Source organism: Myodes glareolus, chromosome 26 (genome assembly GCF_982192425.1).
Source record: "Myodes glareolus chromosome 26, mMyoGla1.1, whole genome shotgun sequence".
NCBI lineage: Eukaryota > Metazoa > Chordata > Mammalia > Rodentia > Cricetidae > Myodes > Myodes glareolus.
Genome location: NC_142051.1, coordinates 34,585,405 through 34,606,600, shown reverse-complemented (window position 1 = coordinate 34,606,600; position 21,196 = coordinate 34,585,405). Strand labels below are relative to the sequence as shown.

The following is a 21,196-nucleotide window of genomic DNA, read 5'->3' as shown; positions in this document are numbered from 1 at the left end:
GTCTTTGATGGGGTTGAAGAAGTTATAGTTTTCCTTAGTTATGACAAAAGATAAATTAGATATAAAACTTTAGGCTCTGCAATTTACTAATGGAGCTCTCATCCAAATCTTCCAGCCCCAGAGTCCTAGTTGCTAGTTCACAGGCAACCCATTCTCTTTCATTGCTGTTTGACTACATTGGAGATACCAAATACTTCCATCAGCTTTGCAAAACTAAGCACAACACAGCACCTAACAGAAACTTTTCGAAGAGAGCTCCCTCCTCAAGGCACCGTGTGTTTATTCCCTCACATAATTCCTGGCTCACTGGAATTCCGTGCTTCTTATTTCTGCCTTTTCGAATCCTTCACAGGAGCGGTCCCTACCTAAAAACCATGATTACTGAGCCTAGATGAGTGGATCTTGTCAAAAAGCTACTAGCTCAAGGAGCTACTCAACGGTGACTGACCTGCATTTAAATGGTTACTTCATGGAATTGCTCACCAGCCAAAACAATGACAGAATGATAGATGAATAGCAGTTTGTGAAGGCTAACTGATAATCTGCCATGGGTGGTTTGATTTAAAAACAAAAGCTAGGGTTACTTTTGATTTTTATTTCGTTTTCTTCTAATTTTTCCCTGTGCGCATCCATAAAGTCAAGGCTGGTTACATCAATCAAGTGTGCTTGTGCACCTGTGGGTCTGTGGGTCTGTGGGTCTGTGTGTCTGTGTGTCCATGTTTCAGAGCAGACCAATTTCCTAAGCAACTGCCACCCATTCTCTAACACCCAATTCAAAAAAAAAAAATCCCCTTCTAGGGCCAGGTGCGCAGGCGCACCCCTGGAATCCCAGCACTCAGGAGGCAGAGAACCAGGCACCGCTGCAATCAAGTCCCATCCAAACTGCTAGTCTCTAATGGTGAAAACATAAAGAGCCCACTAATAACCAATCACCAGAAAAATCAATAACGGTATTCACTAGGAAAAAGCAGGAGACGACCGCACCAATTTAATTTTCTCTTAAAGAGACAATCTACCATCATTAAGAGTGACATTTAAAAGCTAATTGAAAAAGCTGTGTTCCTGTGTCTCTTGACAAGTATTTGCATGTTAATTAATTCTAGGGATAAGAAGACCAGCTTCCAATATGAACTGTCAGAGGAGAGAAAGTCCCTTTGCAGGGGGAGATAAAAGGCTATGGCAGAGACATAATTAAATTACTTAGCTTCAAGAGTTCCAGAAGGAAATAAGCTACCCTTTGCGATGCAAATGCACACTGCCTCTTTTGTGATGGGTGTATTTTAATGAAAGGCCCAAAATACAGATTTCCAACTCAATACTCCTTTAATGCTGGGGCTCCATCCCAGATCAAAATGACTTTTACCAGAACAGTGGCTAACAAGCTCATAAGGACTGTCAATACCGCCAACAGCCTACTGCCCTAAAAGCCAATAAAGCCACAAACACCCTCCAAATGGCAGCAAAGAACATCAAGTTGAACTTTTTTATTTTTAAAGCAATAAACCATTTCTTTCTGAAAGAGCCATTCAAATGAGTGCAAGCCCCAAAACCACAAAGCGAGAAAGATATTTGTTAAGACTATTTTATAAATGAGGCTACCTGAGAAGATATTTTCAGAAAAAAATACATTCTATACTAGCTATGCTTATAACATAGTCATTGGCATTATAATTTATATTATGTAGCAGTTACCATTGCCATCCTTTTTCTTATCTGTGTTTGAGACAGGGTCTCATACAGCCCAAGCTGGCCTCAAATGTGCAGCTGAGGATGATGAAGTCCTGATCCCCCTGCCTCTACTTCCCAAGTGCTGGGATTACAAGTGAATACCACCACACCTGGTTTTGGACAGTGCTAGAGATTGAACCCCGGAACCCTGGAAATGCCAGGCAAGCACTTTACCAACTGAGACACATCCCCAGCCCTAGCAACCATTTTTCAGACGATCTCACCTAGCCCTGAGAGGATGGGCATAAGTCTACCTATGGTGGAGAGGAGGACATTAAGGCTCTAAGAGAACATGTGTGCTATTCAGTATCACCGTGGTAAAAAGCGATGGAGTTATGTCTAGAACCACCTTCCGGATCAATGCCAATGATCTTCCCACTCATAGTATCTTCCTTTTAGCTCATCTAGCTATTAACATACTATGTATGTTATTGATATGCTATTGTTAAATGATCTAAAGGCATGAATTGGGAACAAACTGGCAACATTCTCTCTCTCCCCTCCTTCTCCTCTTCCTCCTCTCACCCCCCACAAAAAACACAGGCCTACTCCAATAATAAAAGGTTAGTTAATATACTATACAGACTTATGTTCTGTAAATATATGTGATACGTGATTATTATCTATGATATATAAGAAACACTATCAATAAGAAAACAGGATAAATATACTGATCCCATGAAAGTTATTGGCTGAATAAAAATTTGCTCAGTCTCACGAGCAATAAAATATTCAAAATTCAAGCACAGTAGCACATTCCTGTAATTCCAATACTGGGGAGGCAGAGGCACAAGGATCAAGAGTTCAAGGTTCAAGGTAAGTCTGGGCTACATAAGACTCTGTCTCAAGCAAGAAAAAAACTAAACCAAAAAAAATCAAATTAAATTATAATGAGTTATTTCTTTTCCTATCAAATTGGAAAGTCATAAACTAGAATTCTTATTCTCCAGATTCCTAAAAGTGGGGCTTATTTCATTTATAATTAAGTGGGGAAAAACCACAATTCATAGGGGAAGAGGAAGAGGCGCAAGCTGTGTGACTCCCGAGTCCAATGTCACAAGTGAATTCTGGGAAGACAGAAAGGTACTTAGATGTGAGTGTATGATGTTCAAGATCACACAGTTCACACTAGTGAAATAAAACCACGTGTGGGTGGATCAAATAAACTGAGATGACGCTCATAAAATATTCAGCAGCCACTGAAAAGAACTGCATTGAAACTAAATGACTAATATACACTAGGTAAATTAGACCGAAATAAATGGAAAGTTATTCCTTGAGCTTGAACGAGAGAGTTCAAAGTTTCATAGATGCAGATGCTCCTCTCTGGGACCATTAAAAGCAGCAGATGTAAATCTAAATAAACTCAGACAGAATCTTGGCAACTCTGCGTCGATCTGTGTGTGTGTGTGTGTGTGTGTGTGTGTGTGTGTGTGTGTGTGTGTGTTGAGCTTTATTAAGAGATACGAAGAATTAAAAACAAACGAGATTCTCTTGGGGCTGGAGAGAGGGCTCAGCTGTCAAGGACACTTGCTGCTCTTCGGAAGGACCTGGATTTGATAGCAGCATCTTAGGCAACTCACAAGCACCTGTGACTCCAGCGCCAGGGAATCCAGCGCCCTCTTCTGGCCTCTGGGGACACGTGTATGCAAACACATGTGCATGCATGGGCACATGTACACAATTTCTTTAAAAAAAAAAAAAGTGGGTCTAGTCTTCAGCCTACTAAAGCACAGTAAGCAAAGCATTTATTACTCCAAGGAAAGAAACAGGAGTCCAGAGTTAGAGGCTAGCGCTGGCGGATACCGGATTTATGAAAAGGGTCAACCGGCAAAGCAATGAGAGACGAGTTGTCTTTGTGTTAAATGATTCTTCATCAATTAGATACCAATATGAAATAAGATGAAACTTAACCCTAACGTCTCATCATATCCACTAACTAATTGTATAAGAATTGCAGGTGTATGTGGGAAAGGTCGAAACAATAAAGTTGGTAGGAGATACTGCAGGGAGGTCTTCAAGGCCTTGAAGGTTGGCAGACTTCGCAAGACTAAAATGGGCCAGCAACAGAAAGAACGAGTTGTTAGGTTGGGCCGTAAATTTTTAAACCTCTGTTTCCCCAGAAGTAGGGCAGGGTTTTTCTTTTTGTTTTGTTTTCGAGACAGGGTTTCTCTGTGTAGCCCTGGCTGTCCTGAAACTCGCTCTGTAGACCAGGCTGGCCTCAAACTCACAGAGACCTACTATCCTCTGCCTCCCGAGTGCTGGGATTAAAGGCGTGTGCCACTTCCACCGTGTAGGACAGGGTATTTCTAACAATGAACCAACATGCAGAGTATGTGCATTTAAGGAGAGGTCTGTACAGGAAAGCAGGCTAGAGACTTAGCACATCAGACTCCCCTCAATGACAGCAAAGGGCCCATACGGGTATTTTAAAAGGACTCCGTTTCACTAGCTATCAGGAAAAAGAAAATGCAGCTCACAAGATACAACACGCCAACAGCCTGGATCAACATCAATATGGTGACCGCGTCAGCATTGTGGAAGTTGTTGTGATTCCAGGTATGTCCACAGATACTTATGGTGACAGGAATCCAGGTATGTCCACAGATACTTATGGAGACAGGAATCTAGGTATGTCCATAGATACTTATGGTGACAGGAATCCAGGTATGTCCACAGATACTTATGGTGACAGGAATCCAGGTATGTCCACAGATACTTATGGTGACAGGAATCTAGGTCAGCCACCTTAGCAGGGTAACACGACTTTGCGCTGCCGCCACAAAGCACCTAAACAAACACAGGTTTCAAATCTGCATGTGCAAACCACGGCACAAACACAAGAGTGGGCACAGGAACATTTTACAAGCAGCCTTGGACTCCACACAACCTCAGTGGTTATCAGCAGCAGGAGGAGTAACTGTGACAACGTGCTCTCTCAGGGGAGCAACATGCAGCAGAGACAATGCATGCAAAACTTATGACTCTCACAAACGATGCTAAATACAGAAAGCCAAAACCAAATCACGGTATTTCACCCGCATAAAATTCAAAAGCAGATACTACAATGCTCGGTTTCTCTAGTGGGACATGGAGGACATTTCTTTTCCTGACAGTACAAGAAATGTTTTCTGTTTACGTTTAGTTTTGTTTTGAGTGCCATGGCCAGGACTCAGATGTGTTCATGTCATTGTCAGTAATTTCAGGTATCTCAAGTTAACAATTTAATGAACACTTACGAGCTGGGCACTTTTCTGCAAGTACGTCATATGACTGTGTATTCGATACTTTTCTATTTTTCTGCTGTGATGAACACCTTGACCGAAAGCAGCGTGAGGAGGTTCATTTCAGCTGGCCACCCTCAGGTCACACTCCGTCCCTGGAGGACTTGAGCGGGAACTCAAACAGGGCGGAAACCTCAAAGCAGAAACTGACGCGGAGGCCATGGAGGGGTGCTGCTGACTGGCTTGATCCGCATGGCTTGCTCAGCCTGCTGTCTTCTCCAAGTCAGGAGTGGCGCCCAGGAGTGGCACCACCCTCCATCAGATGGGCCCTCCCACATCAAGAAAATGCAGCACAGGCTTGTCCCTTGTCCAGTCTGCTGGAGCCATTTTTCAATGGAAGTCCCCACTTCCAAAATAACTCCAGCTCGCTCAAGTTGACAGAAAACCAGTCAACACAGGCTATAAAGCATTTTTATCCATATTTATGGACTTTAAATGTGTCCATAAAATACTAAGCAAAAATAGACAGTCAGTTACATAATACTCTCAAGCTATGCATGGAGCAAACATTTTTATTTAAAACGGGCCCAGAAATTGCTTAATTTCAAAAGCTGGTAAAGTAGGGGATTCATTTCTAAAATAATTTGAAAACCACCTACTTAGCACTGGAGACTCTACAGGATCCGCATAAATCATATTCATATTTCATCTTCTGTTCCACTTTTGGTTTTAGTTCCCTTAATGTGGAACAAAAATTTAAATATGTGAAGCAATATGAATGCTGAATCCCTCATGACTTTTAATATTTCTTCTCAAATCCTGCACAATTATTCCGCCCACTCCGACTTCGAGTGATTGCTTTAAAACGTCATCGTTATCACATTTTCCTGAAGCATCTGACTTTATTTTAGCGGAAGCAACGACTCCATCTTTATAGCTGTATTCCAAAGGTTTATGGACTATTTAATTAGACTTCATAATTATAATAGTAAGTTCAATTAGAATAAACAGGAGGAAAAACTAACGCCTAATAAGTGCACAACTTTGGCTACATTGAGAATCTGTTAACAGTTTATTAGCCTCTGGGTTCTTCTAATGGAAACACTTGATTCTTTGCATTACAACTATGGAAGGCGGCGTGAGGGTGGCAGGACAGTAAAATGGGAGGAGGCACTTACAGCAAGTCTGAAAACAAGTTCCACACTCAGAGCCTACGCGGTGGAAGGAGAGAATGCATTCCTGCAGGCTGTCCTCTGACCTCCACAAACATGCCATGCCACACATGCACAAGACACATAGAAACATGCCATGCCACACATGCACAAGACACATAGAAAAGCAAATGTGATAGTAACTTATCTAAAGGACAGACACAAATGTCAACAATTGTTTGTTCTGACTGAAACTGTTTCTGGTGATGTTAACTTTGATTTGCTTGGGTGTGTGTTTGCTCAGAGGACTTGTATTATATACAAATGGATCATTTCATGGGTGTGATTAATCCCAACACTCAGGAGGCAGAGACAGACAGATCTCTTAATTCGAAGCCAGCTAGGATTATGTAATAAAATCTTGTCTTAAAAAAAAATTACTTCAAGTCTATCAAAAGATTATTCCAAGATCTCTTTATGACATTTCCTTCATCAGATCTCTAAACAAGGTCTCACTATGTAGCCATGCCTAGCCTGGCACTTGCTATGTAGGCCAGATTGGCCTCAACTAGGTTTTCTGCCTCTTTTGCCTACCTCGTCTTTGGAGTGTTGGCACTGAATGCGTGAGCCACAATGCCTGACTCTCTCTGATATTCTCTTGAGGAACGGTGGTGGCTGTTGAATGCAGGAACCATGAACCTTTTTTTCCTTTAAGAGGATGTGAAAGATGATGATCTATGTAAACTAACGTCTTGGTCCATGTTCTGCTGCCATGAACAGACACTAGGATGGTGGCAACTTGGATAAACAGGGAAACATTTAATTGGGGGCTGTTTACGGTTTCAGAGGTTTAGTTCACTATCCTCACAGGGCAGAGCATGGCAACATGCAGGCAAACATGGTGGCTAAGAGTTCTACATCCAGCCCCCAAACAGCAGGAAAAGAGAGACACACTGGGCTTGGTTTGGGCCCTTGAAACCTGAAAGTCAACCACCCCAGTGAAGTACTTCCTCCAAGGCCACACCTACTCCAACAAGGCCACACCTACTCCAACAAGGCCACACCTACTCCAGTAAGGCCACACCTACTCCAACAAGGCCACACCTACTCCAACAAGGCCACACCTACTCCAACAAGGCCACACCTACTCCAACAAGGCCACACCTACTCCAACAAGGCCACACCTACTCCAACAAGGCCACACCTACTCCAACAAGGTCACACATCCTAATCCTTCTCAAGTAGCACCATTCCCTAAAGACCAAGTAAGCATCCCACTCCATGAGCCTATGGGGGCCATTCCTACTCGAGTCACCACAACTAACTAGGTCAGTACCCAACCTCCAAGCTGAGCAGGCGGGTGTGTGCCTGTAATCCCAGCACTCGTGGGGCTGACTCAGAAGGGTCGCGCGCTTGATGCCATCCTGGGCTCCAGAATGAGACCCTGTCCTTCCACAAAGGATTCAACCCCAGCTCTGCGATTTACCAGCCACAGAAACCTGACCGCAGCTCCTCGCTCAAAACTGGCCTGGCCGTTAGCCTATGATACGAGGAGACTGGTGCCTAACACAAAAACAGCCTGGGGAATTAGCATGAATCTCCTCAGCTCTACCCGGAGCACGGGACCGAACACACGGGACCTAACACGGAGTCAGCTTCAGTTAAGTATCAGCTTGACAAGTGCAGAACATGGAGGGAAAGGGAACAAATGTATCCATCATATGACAAACAAATAAATGCAAGGCATCACAGCACAACCTGCTGGCAACACTCTGAGGAAACACAGAGCGAGACCGAGGATGGCAGGGAAGGCTTCACACACAGGAAGTGGCTTAGATTAAGGTTTATCAGCAGTAAAGAACAGGGGCCATTTGCTAACTTTGCATCCAGTCTCTGGAAGATGAAGCCTATGAAGAAATCACAAAGAAGCTTGCTGGGATCATTTGCACATATGATTAGGGTACGGAATGACAGAAAAGCAGGAGAAAAATCAGATCTTTGATGAATGTGAGACTGAGCATTTTGAAAAGCATAGGCAATGAGCTTTCTGCCTGGGTCCAGACAGAAATATCCAGGCCCTGTGTCTAGCTAGGCACACACAAGCAGAAGAGAAACATGGAAATAAGTCCAGGATCATTCTAGAATGAATTAGTTGCGACCACAAATCCTTGACGCGGGCATCTCCAACTCCCCCACAGGGGGTTTCAATCCCTTAAGCAGAAAGCCTTCCTCTCAGAGCTCTGCAGCGCCTCCTCAATGACAGGACCCAGGGAGGAACCAAACAAGTTCCCTGCCTTCCTGGCACTTCTCAGCAAGGACAGTTGATGCCATTAACACCCAAATTATGGGTCTTCTGGTGGTGGCAGGGGTTGGGGGAGTGGTTAATTGGGAACAAGTAAGAATAAAAAATCCTCATTAGAACAAGTTTTACCCTGAACTTAGTCTCCCATTGGCTCTGGTTAAGACGAAGAAGTAGAGATTGTTGAGAACTCAGCTGAGTCAATACAGGGACAAGGCCACAGCGGCCAGAAAAAGAGCCACACCAAACGCCGGCCTAGTGGGACACTCCAGAACACGTCCTGCTGCAGGTGACAGACAGAGGGTATTGCGCTTTAATCAAAATAGCCATGTCTTTACACCAAATGGCCCGTTACATTCCGATTGTTACAAGGTTGTGCATTATATGAACGAAAAGACACTGTGATTGGGCTGAGGTGTGGCATGGCAAACAGAAAACACAGCCCGGCACCACCAAAGCCTTTGAGGCATTTAGGGAAGGCTTAGGGAAAAGGTCTCAAACTGAGGCGGAGGCTTAGTAATGTGGATCAAAGTCAGCAAAGAAAGCAGAGATGTATTGGGTTTTCCAAACTTACCGGCCATCTCTAAGATATCAGGTTCCTAGTATAACATTTCCCTCCAAAATGAATTTTAAAACCTATATTAGTGCTTATCAGATCAATTTCAATCACTTTTATAATAATCCTGTTAGTGATTCTCACTGTGTCTCCAAGGATTGCCTCCTGTGGCTCCCAATGTACTCTAGAGCTTCCGCCAAAATCAGACACGACAGGAAAGAAGCTGACAGTCCATGAGAAGCATTTTCTCCATAATTCTTGCTTCAAACCTGTGTTCCTATTGATGATTTTTCAAGGAACGCTAATAGAACATAAACAAACTTTAAAAGAATTGACATCGTTCCTGTCACTACAAAGAGGTGGCAGGGCTGTTACGAGATGCAGTTTAGTGGGAAGAAAGTCAGGGTGAGCCCTGGAAGAGGGGCATCAGGCCCCTAGCCCCTTTTTTCCTCTCCTTTACTTCCCCAGCAACCATGAGGTAAACTGGCTTTCTTCATGCGCTCTCCCCATGAGATACTGTGCCAGCATGGGGGCAGAACCACAGGCCAGGTGAGTGCTGAGATCTCTGAAAGCCTGGCCTCCTTACGGCTGTCTTGGGTACTCTGTCACAGACCCGAAGCCAATAAACACCCATGGTTCCCAGGCACGAGTATTGAGTGGAGTTGCGCGTTCAATTTTGGAACCCTGTACTGAAATCTGGGCAGCACCCGGGAGCCTGCTCACTCTCTTCCCCCCTCATGGGGCTGCAAAGAGATATCACCACGAGGCACCAAGCAAATTGGTGTTCACTGGGGAAACGCTGCTTCGGGAAGTAGATGGCCTCAGATAAACGTCTTGGGTCTGTTTCACGATCTGTAGAATAGGTTAACGGCACTGCCGCTGCCTCCTTCGCGGAGGACTGAATGAGTCATGCCCTTGCAGGGACAAATGTAACTGTAAAGTGCTGTGCAAAGCCACTGGGAGACCACTATCTACTAGTTTCTAGTAATGGAAAACAAAACCAGCAATTCTCTCATGACCCTGCTAAATAACAGATCCAGTTCTTTGCTCCCTAAGTCGAGGGTAAGTTGTGCCAAATAGCGATTGTCTTCAGGTTCAACAAGAACATGAATCAACCATCAGTATTTCTAAAAGTTATCCAGCCTTAGACCTAGCATGGTGGCATACACTTATGATCCCAGCATCCGGGAAGCAGTGGCAGGTGGATCTCTGAGTTTGATGTCAGCCTGGTCTACACAGTGAGCTACACAATGGGACCCTGACTCAGAAAAAGGAAAAAAAAAAATGTAGCCTGTCTTTACCATCTGTGATGGACCTTAGACTTTTTTCTTTTTTCTTTTCTTTTTTACATTTCTGAACTGCAATTATGCTCACAATTAAATGTTCGCTCAGTTCTATGCCAACTTACTAGGGAAAAATGCAATTCAGAACTTCTAAATTGGAGAAACTTTTTAATTTCCCCATAGGGACTATTTCTCAAATAATCAAGATTAAATGGACAGCTTTCATTTAGTGAGGTATTCAACCTCCTTAACAGCTCACAGAAACTTAGATTACATAAGGATAATTTTCTCTGACATAAAAACACTGGGAGAGAAAGGTAATTTTTAAAATATTTTAATGACATTTCTTGTCAACCAACACACACACACACACACACACACACACAAATTCAAACAAAAAGTTTCATAATCAGGAAGAAAAATTGTTATAATCCCCCCTCCCATGAAAAATTTAGAAGAAAAAAAAACAGAAAGGAAAAAAGAGAAATCTTAAAAGTACATAATAAGATACCCCCTAAGGCATCAACAGAGGGCATGGAACATGGCTGGCTTCTGTCCTGCTGAGACAGTCACACAAGCAGCAGGGATCACAGCCGAGCATCTTACTCAACCCACTGCCCTCTGCCTCGCCTTCAAGATCCCAAGATGGAAGAGCCCCAGACCCTGACTGCACTGCCGGTCTAGGAAAAGGGAGGAGAGCTCTGATAAAGTATGGGGCTGAGACAGGCCACCGTGTCCAGTGTGTTGACTTTGGACTGGCCACTTCCTAAGTGCTTTGGGCCCATGTGGTTCACTGAAAACGTAGAACAAGTATGTTATTTAGTCCTAACTTTACAGTCACTCATCCAAGGTCCCATGACTAGCAAGTGGGGAAGGATCTGGCTCGGGAGTCAGCTTTACACCCTACTTGCTACGAGGCCTCTAAGCCTGAGTCCCAGCTTCCTCAGCTGTAAGAAGGCCGGGCCACCGTGTGGCTATGGAGATTAAAGAGCTGTGGAGTCAGTAATCTTCAGCACTGGCCTCAAAGGGCTGGCTGTGTAGTCACTGATATTCCAATCAGGGTGTGAGCATACACTGGGGGAGCAAACAGCACTAGGGGTGCTTGCCCGAGAAAACAGACCAGAAAGGCTGGTTTCCTCCTGTTTGACTCAGCCCCTCTTCTCTGTGAAGTTTTACTTCTGGAAACAGGATACATATTTTTATGAAATATCCATCAACTACATTATCAAAAAGTTGACATTAATTATGGGGAAGTTTCTAGGCGATGAGCAGCACAGGCTCTGCAAAGAGGAACCGAGGGACTGGGAACAGGAGAAAGAAGCCCCAAGCGTTTGTGCCACGTGCACGCCATCGTCAGCAGTTCTAAACAAATTCTAAGCACTACCACCCAACGCTCAGCAAAGGTCTCTAACGCAGAGTCCAGTTCAACTCCCAAATATGTGAGAGTCGGTCTCTGTGGCCCATGGGTCGTCACTGACTCATCCCTTCCTGGCTGACCACGCGCCTCCTCTGAGCTTCTGGTCCCCTTTCAACGTCATTATCAACTGACTCAAGAGAGTCAGGCATACAACTCCAACAGAGGCAAAGAGCAAGCTGGATTCAGTATCGGCCCCTGTGCCGTCCCAAAAATGAAGCAATGGATGCTGGGTAGCACGTTTGGGTAGAGCAGTGGCTATTGCCACCCACTCACCCACAACCAGGTGCCTTTATTCATCCTGGACCGGGATGCTGAGGAGCCCGACTGTCACTTAATAGACAGCCAGTCTTTTCTCCAGCCTAAAAACGTGTCCAGGTAATGGCGCTTTCAAATGCACTTGAAGCTCGTTGGGTTTCAACGTTCCGCTGAGCCGGATCTGTTTCGGGCTTCACTGGCTGGGTGGTGTCTCCTTTATGGTGAGGAAGAAACAAAGCACAGAAAATGGCAGAAAAGCGAAAGCTCGTCCTCAGAAATACTGCAATTTTCTGAATTTGCAGTATTCATCCGTTCCTTTAGATTAAAGCCCGGGCAGAATTTTTCTTAAAAAATCAGCAAGAAATCCATCAGGACCCAGAGCATACTGAAAAACAGAGAATTAAAACGAGGGAAATTACCAAGAATTTTCTCTCCACTCCCATTTGTCAGAGAATGCAGCTAACACTCAGAATAGCGGACACTGTAGGTTCTGCTGGGAGGAAGATAGGGCCTGAGGGGAGGGCACCTGACAGCCCTGCGCCCACGGGAGGCCATCTGACCCCCTCCCCATCTCCTGCACCAGCAGAACTCCCTTCCTGTAGTTGTCCCTAACTCAGATGAGCCCTCCACTTGCCCCACCGCACAGGTCCCCACACTAGAAACCCATCTTTAATTTCCTCTGAGCCTCTCCCTGCTTCCCCAAAGCATCCCTCACAGCCGGTCACTTTCAAGGGAGGGGAGGAGCCCTGCACTCACTCAAGATAAGTAAGTGCTTGCTACAGTGCCAGTGCTCAGCTACTGCTCGCTGAATGAATGAATGAATGAATGAACAAATGAATGAGTGGATAACAAATCAACCAGGAAATAACACTTCCAGTGTAAGCTCCTGCCGCAGCAGCCCCGTTACACCCATCGCCTGGCTTGGCTTCTTTTCCTTTCTGTTGTTCTGGTGGTTTTGTTTGTTTCTTTGAGACAGGATTTTTTCATGATAACCTAGCTAGCCTTGAACTCATGGCCATTCTCCTGCCTCAGATACCACCATGCCCAACTTGGCTCAATGTAATTCTGTAGACTACACAGGAGAGGAAATTATATGATGATCCCCACACTAGGCATCTGAGAGACAGAGTGGCTCTATGGATCTAGCTCATTTTAAATCAAATTAAAACAAACACCAGAGCACACGCCTAGTGAATCAACTGGGCCTAGATAAAATTTTTTAAAAGCCCCCCCCCTAGATTTATTACTCAAACCCCTAAAAGTGTAACCTCACGTATAACTGAGCAGAAACCTGCATTTTCCTTGCTGGTACTTGCTGTGCCCACAGTAGTTTCATGCTGGCCCACTTCCAAATTTGCCTCCTGCCTCTAGGCCCCTCACTTGGTCACCACGCCCCTCACCAAAAAACTCTTTTCTCCAAGCCTGCTTGTCAAAATTTCAATCATTCCTAAAAGATCAGATAAATATCGCTTTGTTCATTACACCTTCTAACCCAAGTTCCTCATTCTCTATTTCCTTCATATACAGATATATATGTATACATATACACACACACATACACACACACACATACATACACACACACACATGTACACACACACACATATATAAGAGGCATTTGTCATCATTTCCATACTTCTACTCTAACATATATTCTACAGAGATCAAAGGTTGAACTTTTGAATATAAGAACTCAGCACAACAATCCCTTTCAATGACACTCACTTAAGCTAAGCTGAAACCCAGCTGTGTTGAAGGTTCCAGACCATCTTTTGAGTTCATCTTGAAAACCCTACCATGTTCCAGCCTGACCTCATACAATGTCATGGAGCAGACACAGCTCTCAGATCTCCGACACATGGTGCTCCCTCTGACTAAAACACTCTTCCCTTTCTTCCCAGACTGGTTCCCTGTTAGCCCTCAGATAATTCCTGAAATATCTGTGTTCAAGGAATCTTCCCAAGGCAGCCCATGTGAAGGTGGTTCCCCAGTTACTGCCTGCATTACTTCCTTCCCCGCCCTCCTTACAGCCCGAGGCTCTTGGCTTCGCATGCCTGTCTTCTGTCTCCGTTAGCACACAAGCTCCCTGAAGATGGGGTCATGTCTGCACATGTTCCCCATTTTATTCTCAGTTCCCAACAGGACGCCTGGCACGCCTTGGGTACAGGAATGAGTGTGTGTAAACAAGCATACCCGGTTCTTGGCCTCCGCAAACCCACAGGGCCACTTTTCTCAGAAGCTCTGGGAAACTTCTGCTTGGTACTCACCAGCGGCTGCTCTCCCCGAGTGCACTAAGGTTACCTAGGGTATCCGTGTGCAGACCTGTCCACGGAGCTAGGTTTGTTCTCAGTCATCTTTGTTTACACTTCAACCCCACGACCAGCTCAAAAAGCACAAGGGCAAAGCCAGAGGTTGGGAGAAGGGGTAGTGGGAGGAAAATCACAACGACTTAACACTAACATTCTCAGTAGGGTTAGCAGCTTCCTGTCACCGCAGTGCCGGACACCTGCAACAATAAGATCACGAGTGAGAAGACGGGCTTTGGCTCACAGCTTCGGAAGTTTCAGGCATGACTGAGTGGCCCTGTCACTTTGAGCCTGTATCAGGGCACGCCAGGGAAAGGAAGGGTGACAAAGGGAACCACTCGCTTCCCAACAGCCAGGAAACAAATAGAGAAACAGAATGGGGCTGGGGACCCAGTACCCTCGTCAAGGCCCAGCCTGCCCCAGATCTAACTCTCTCCCACTAGAACTGCAAGCTGTGGACCAAGCTGGCACACATGGGCCCTAAAGAGACGCTTATCAAACCCCAGCAGTAGGATGAGACTTTCTCTAATTCCTTTGGCCTGTCTCTGTACTTTTCTCTCGTTTTCCTCCAAAACTGAGCATCCTCCGCGTACTTTGGTGTCCTGCTTATGCTGGGGCCCGGAATGACAAATGGCCGGTGTTCCCGCCTCTAGGGAGTGAGCCTATTTGTCCACTCTATCTACAATTAGCAGGCTGACCTCTACAAGCCCAACAACCCCGTTTGCCACACTCCTGCAGCAAATGGGAGGAACTGAGAGGGTGCTCGGCTCCCAGTCACAGCTTAGTTTGTCAAGAGTAGACTACCAATAATCCCCATTCCTGGAAATCCGCGAGTGTTGTTGTTGTTTTCCCCTTTGCCTTTGGCAGCGGCTGCTGATCCCTGTCTGATTTAGCTGCGTGCTTTCGTGCAGCTCATCTTGCTGAGAGCTGACCACGATGGGGCACCTGCAGAGGAGTCGCTGCTTCCTCAGAGAAACCATGGTCAACAAGTTCCTTCCTCGGCTACGGGAAAGGAGGTGGGGGCAACAAGAGCAGCAGGACAAAGGGACAGGACAGAGAGGCTCCAGCTGGCAAGGTGCAACCAAGCTGAGGACATGGATGGTTTCAACATGGCCAACTAGCACTCTGTGAGGACAGGAATGAGGGGATTCACAGAGCAAACTAATTCAGCTTTCAAGCAAAGTGTACAGGAAGAATTCTCCCCCCTCCAGTACCCGAGGAGACAGAATTTTGTTCCCTTTCAATTAAGTTAGCAGAACGTCTTATTATTATTCATATATGCAGTTTTTAACGATCATAACTTGGCTGTAATTGGTAACAGACTTTTTTCTCTTCTGCTGTTCTCCCCACTCCCCGTGTGCCCCTTCCTCGAAGCCAAGATTATATCAACGATTATTATTGCTGTGGCTTTTTCCACTCTGGTTACATCATGTGCAATAAAAACAAACATTTATAACTAGCACGCTGTGGAACACAGTATCCTTCTCCATTCTGCTGGTCCTCAAAACTTAAGGAGTCATAAAACACTCTACACCCACACAAAATTAAATGCCTCGATATTTTCGAATTCTCAGTAAGATATTTCTGAGCGCTTCAGTTCCTGGAAACCTGTGAGGATAGCTCAGAAGACCAAGGCTCAGCAGAAGCAGGGCAAACAACAGCCCGAGATGACAGTGGGAACGTATCTGAATTCGGATGACCGATCCAAGCCCAGGTTCCCATACTTCCTTCCTCTGACAAAAGTATCAGAACTTTCAGTGGCACCATCGGCTTCAGGCTAAACTGGCACATCCTAAGATTTTAATGAAGCTTTTGCACGTGAGTTCCTCTAAATGGTAACAGATTAAGCTCTAAGAAGTCTGAAGTGAATGATAAAATGCTCACATAAACCAGGTGAACAAGCAGACCATGTGCAACGCAACCACAAACCCTCCAATCACATTTACAGCTCGGAACGGCAGAGCCGGTCTTACTTCATGCAGAGCTGCCGGGGGACTATAAAGAACTGCTGATGGAGTAAATAAAAGCAACAAGTTGATTTACTTTCTTAGTGTCCCCTGAGAAATATTTAAGTTTTTGATGTGGAGATCTGTGGGGTTTTTTTTCGTGAAAATTGCAGAGTATATAAACAAATCTCCAGGTTTATCTTTGTTTGATAAATAAAGTAATGAGAGGGGATCGCATGCTCACTGCTAAGTACATGTAGATTTTAATCTCAGAACACTTGGATTTCTTGCCCCTGGGGTAAAGAATAGTTTTAATTTAGAAACAGCAATCCACCGTGGTTGCAGCAGTAGCCACCAGAACTAATAAACTTCATGCCTTAGCAAAGTCAGGTGTAGAGTGTAAACACTAATTACTACGTTCATTAACGTACCATAAAGTCTTGGGTCTAACACCTCGCCCTGCGACTCTGCTTCTGATGAAGGCTAAGTCTAGCTGCTTCCCTACCCACACCACGTCCACCCTTGCATGGGCCACCACTGCCCCATAGGACAGCATCCATGGACTCTGCAACCACCACCTTGTTTCCTCCACAATCCTCCAGCCCACTTTTTCTACCCAAAAGCCAGAGGAATCTTTCAACACTCCTTCCGGACACTGGTGGTCCTGGCATCTCTCCCTTTCCTCTCCCTTTCTCCTTACCATTCTTTCGTGGGGCAGTTGGACAGATGGTGCCCCCACATTGGCCCAGCTCTTTGAGAACCAGGTTAAAATGATCAGATTTTCATCAGTGTGCCGGACTACTTTCAAAATATAGAAGAGAAACAGGAGTTGCTGATCTCACTGATCTAGAATCCTGTATCTGAGCCCAACTTTGCAGAAAACAATTGTGAGAATCAGCTGGGCAAGCCTGGAGAGGAGGCTCACGGGTGTTATGAGCTCATATCTACAAAGTCTACTGTGGATGATTACTTTTTATTTATTTTGTATTATTCGTTATTAAGTAAGCCTGATGAAGCAGTACTTGTTTCCGTATCAGAGAAACTGTATTTGGAGAGTCTGAGAACTCTCCAGGTGGTCATGAGAGTGGCCCAGAGAATGAATACCAACAGCCTGCCAGACAGGCAGGACAGCAAATGATGCGACCCAGGCATCCCCCTGGGATGTTTAAAAACATAGTAAATTATTATGTGTGGAATAATTGGGAAACTCTATTGCAACAGGTCCTGAAATGATAGGGAAATACCAGGCGATGCTCCCACGCTGCTAGTCAATAGGCTTAATAAGAACAGGGGCATGTACAGCGGGTTTAGTGTAAATCTCCCAACAACATGGATGGGGTGGTTGAAGAGATGGTTCTTAAGCTGTTCCTTAGATGAAAATTTCTGCCACGACAGTGGTAACAAAGTGAGTAAACACAGTCAAGAAACTAACTTATTATTTTCAACTCACACTGAATTGTTCCTGTGCCTCAAGAGGGTGCTCATGGCTTCTCAACTACAGGTGGGCTCGCAAGAGGGAGGGAGGGAGGGAGGGAGGCTGGCTGGCTGGTTTTCAATGTGGAAAGACAAGGAGGCTGTGTGCCCCTGGGGCTGGAAGCTTCCCAGACACCTGAATACCTAGCAAGTCAAGAGGCTCACGACTCATATTCGCATCCACTTTGCCTGCTAGACTCCTCCTCCTTTTGATTGCACCTGCTTTTAGTGTGCACAAAAGCTGCCTCTGGGCGTTGGTAGCACAAGCCTTTAATCCCAGCACTCCAGAAGCAGAGGCAAGCAAATCTGTGAGTTCGAGGCCAGTCTGGTCTACAGAGCAAAGTCCAGGGCAGTCAAGGCTACACCCAGAAACCCTGGCTGCCTCTTGTTGGGGAAAGTCTTGTCCTTCTCCATGCAGAATATGTTTATTGAGCCACTATCTCAGGGACTCCAGCCTGAGTCAAAGAGAGCTCTCCCTGAGAATGTTCTAATACGTATTAAGATTGCTTACACTGAACTACACAGAACAGCTCCCTCCGAAACACTCTTGAAGGGAAGCACAGTTTCCTGGCAGAATTTTAAACCTCACTCTCACACTGCAGTTCTCTTTATTGTGACACTGGGGTGCTTCCATTCAGAAACTACAGGGTAACCCAAACATGGAATTGGGATAGGGACATGTACATTCGTGCCTAAGGACGCTCTTGAATACAAACGTCAAAATGTAATTTTCCAAAGTTAAAAATACAAACTTTATACAAATACACAGTGAGTACAAATCAAAATTTATATAACTCATTAATGACAGCAAGGTGACAAAGAACCTAATGCATATAACCAGTTAAAAGGAGAATAGCAGGGGAGCTGGATGGCTCAGAGGGCGAGCATGTCTACAGAGGACCCGAGTTCAGTTCCCAGCACCTACATCAGGTGGCTCACCTGAAACTCCAGCTCTGAGAGAGCTCACACCTCTGGCTTTCTCAGTTCACACGCATGCGAGCGCGCACACACATACACGCACAAATTAAAGATTAAATAAATCATTTTTTAAAAAAAGAATGTTAGAATACAAGTCTAAATTATATAAAAGATTTAGCATTGCCTGATTAGTAGTCTAATTAATTAGTAGTAGGCAAAAACCAACACTGCATAACCTTTGAGGCTTTCTTTACAATCTGCCCAAACTCATTCATATTGTATTAACCTCTAACTTTGCAGAATCTAGGACGAATTAATAGCAAATAATAAACACAAGATAGCTAGATTCTGTAGAGACTCACATGTCCCCTGCCTCGGCTGACTCTGAAAGGCCATACTCCACTTTGCCACCTCAGTACCAAGTTTCAGATCGCTTCTGTTCCCGAGACTAGAACCCTGGTTCTGTTGGCCACGACGCTAACTGTACTTGTGTCTCCCGGAGCTGGAACGGGCTGGATCTTGGGCTCAGAAGCCACATTTATACTCCAGGACTCCCCTTGCGCTGAGTTCCCCACTTTATTATGGTTCTAAGTGTTCACCCCGAGAGTTCAAAGTGGCCTTTGAACAACACACTGCTTAGAAAAAAATACGGTGTTTGTCAAGTTCACCACAAGAGCCCAGCAGACCTTGCTCCTGCAGGTTTGTCTACTCACGTAACAAAACCAAATACCTCACAGGCATGGAGGGTGCTTGGGGTGGGGGGAAGGGGGGGGTGTTCTATGTTTGTTATATTGAACCAAGTTTTATAAAGCAAAAAAGGACAGCCAAGAAAGAATGCCCCTAGAGGTCATGACAGAGCTGAATATAAAATAGTATCACAATCCCAAAAGTGTGCAAGCAAAGTAAAGACTTAAGGGTAAAGTGCGGATAGGGTGGTGGCGCACACCTTTATTCCCAGCACTCAAGAGGCAGAGGCAGGTGGATCTGTGTGAGTTCGACACCAGCCTGGTCTACACAGTGAGTTCCAGGACAGCCAGGGCTACACAGAGAAACCCTGTCTCGAGAAACAAAAACAAAAACAAAACAGAAGAACGAAAACCCACTGATGCTGGCAGCAAAGACGCAGGTGTTGGAAGACAATAGACACATTTACAGAACTAAAGAAAAAAGGAAAACCTGGTAAACAAAACACAGGAAAACCAATCAGTGTTATAGAGATGACTATGCACAGGTCTTTATACCCACAAGCCACACTAACGATGACAGTCAACAGTATTTTAAGTGGAAACCTAAAACATAAAAAGAGGAACAGTGACTTCAAATCATTTGCATTTGAGTTAAAAGCAAATGTGACACTGGATTAGCCTTGAGTCCTGCCAGTTTTTAACACCACAGGAATCCACTGGAAAAGCAAAGGAGACTCATGCAAACTGCCTTTCTCCCAGATGAAAACCTCAGGGGCTTCTTACTCTCTGAATAAAACCTGAACTCCTGTCCGGGGCTGGCAAAGCTGAGCATGTCTGGCTTGGTCCTGGCCTTGGTCTCCCACTACTCATGCAGTTCCAGAGACATGACTCTGACGGGTCCCAGGCCACACGATGTTACTCTACATCCTTCGGCCTTGCTGGCCTTGCATGGCTACTCGCTCCTGTTCATCCTGAAGTACAGCCTCATTGCCACCTCCTCTGACCCATCTCTAACTGCCCATCTTAAGGAGCACTCACCCACCCACCCACTCACCCACTCACTCAACCTGATGTTGTTATTTTCAAACAAGCTACTCTTCAGTGTTTCCATGACAACAGGATCTTGTCTAGGCCATTAACCGTTATATCCCCCAGAACAGTGGCTAGCACATATTAAGCACTTAATATTATTGAAACAATTCATGTAGTTAATATAAACATCCAGACTCCCACCGCAGGACCCCATGACAAAGCTAGGAAGTCACTGGGCACCTTCTTGTGGTTTCTGATTAACTTATTCTTGCCAGTCCCGACATCAGCCTTCATGGTGACAACCATTTCAGGTAAGTTGCAAATACCTTTTATTATCCTACTGCAGATGTGGTCGAAGATGATTCTTTCTTCCAGAAACTTCTAGGTGATATAGTTTATGAAAGGCAGAAGGCTGGAGCCCGTGATTGGATGAAACGCAAACACCTAGCTAGGCTCCAAGCCCTCGCGCATTCCTTCTCACCACCCCATCACAGCTGCTGTTCTCGCCATCCGAGGACCTTCTTTCCTTCCCGACCGGTCCACCCATGCCATACTGAGTCTGCTCTGGCCTGAGTCCCTGATTCGCAGCCAGTCCCGGGAGGCTGAGGAGAGAACTAAAAGCTGTGAGAGAGGACAGTGAGGAAGGACACTGATGTGGACTAAAGGGCTACTCCACGTTGATGCTTATCAAAATACATCACGTTCAGTCTTCCCAACTATCTCGGAAAGTATGAGTGCGTGTGCGCGCGCGTGCACACACACACACACACACACACACACACACACACACACACACTCTCGGGATTTTTTTTTTTTATTTACAACTTAAGCAAACCACCTGACAGTCCACAAATAAGGAAAGGGAGAACCTGAAACCTAAGTTTGGCTACTTTTCAATGCTGTGTATGGAACGATGGCTCGA

The 21,196-nt window shown here is 45.2% G+C and overlaps 1 protein-coding gene and 1 long non-coding RNA gene across 3 annotated transcripts in view; one reads left to right on the top strand and one right to left on the bottom strand.

Annotated features, from left to right (window-relative positions):
• Cradd (CARD and death domain containing adaptor protein) overlaps positions 1–21,196 on the bottom strand; it is a 157,493-nt gene that overhangs the window by 61,735 nt on the left and 74,562 nt on the right. The window lies entirely within an intron of this gene.
• Positions 11,633–16,261, top strand: LOC148117779 (uncharacterized). The gene is made up of 2 exons (XR_015736781.1): positions 11,633–12,033; positions 15,131–16,261. It is a non-coding gene; the product is annotated as an uncharacterized LOC148117779 (long non-coding RNA).